Source organism: Elephantulus edwardii, unplaced genomic scaffold (assembly GCF_000299155.1).
Source record: "Elephantulus edwardii isolate Elephantulus edwardi_28Jun2011 unplaced genomic scaffold, EleEdw1.0 scaffold00414, whole genome shotgun sequence".
In the NCBI taxonomy this organism is placed as follows: domain Eukaryota; kingdom Metazoa; phylum Chordata; class Mammalia; order Macroscelidea; family Macroscelididae; genus Elephantulus; species Elephantulus edwardii.
The window spans coordinates 593,641-594,510 of NW_006400164.1; positions in this window are offsets into that span (position 1 = coordinate 593,641).

The window sequence follows — 870 nt, forward strand, 5'->3', positions numbered from 1 at the left end:
TATTATTTTGGTGTATGTCTTTGAGTTGCATTAAAATTGTAGATTATTTTTATATAATTATCATTTTTACAGTTTTATTTTCTTATTCTTGAGCAGGAGATAATTTCCAATTTAGTTAGATCTCTAATAATTTATCATGTTAATGTTTTGTAGTTTTCTTTATAAAAGACTTTTGTGTCTATAGTTTGATTCCCAAGTGTTTTATCTTGTCATTGGCTATTCTGAATGGTATTGCTTTCTTAGTTTCTATTTTCATGTTTTCTTTGTTTCTGTGGAGAAATACCGCTGGTTTTTGTTTCTTAATCTTACATCTCATGACTCTACTTAATTGATCATATTGGTCTAAAATTTTTGTTGTTGAGTCTTAGGGAATCTTGGTGTGCACTGTCATATTATCTACATATAATGACACTTGTATCACCTCTTTGCTAATTTGCAGACCTTATTTCTTTCTCTTGTCTTTTGTCCTAGCAAGTAATTCTAATAAAATACTGAATATGAGTGTTGACATGCCCATCAGTGTCTGGTTCTTATTCACAAGAAGGATGACTTTATTCTTTCTCTATCAAGAATGCTGCTGGCTCTTGGTTTCCCATATTTATGCTGTAGAGGAAATTCTCTTCTAGTTCTATTTAATTGAGAGCTTAAATCAGGAAAAGATGTTGGATTTTGTTATTATTTTTCTAACAGTTGATAGGAATATGTGGTTCTTGTTCTTTGTTTTTTAACATAAAAAGTGATTTTGATAGTTTATGTTGAGCTATCTTTGCAGAATTGTTACGAATCCCACTTGGTTTTGATGAAATGTATATATGTATAAATCCAAATTTCTCTCTTTCTCTTTCTCTCTCTCTCTCTCTCTCTCTCTCT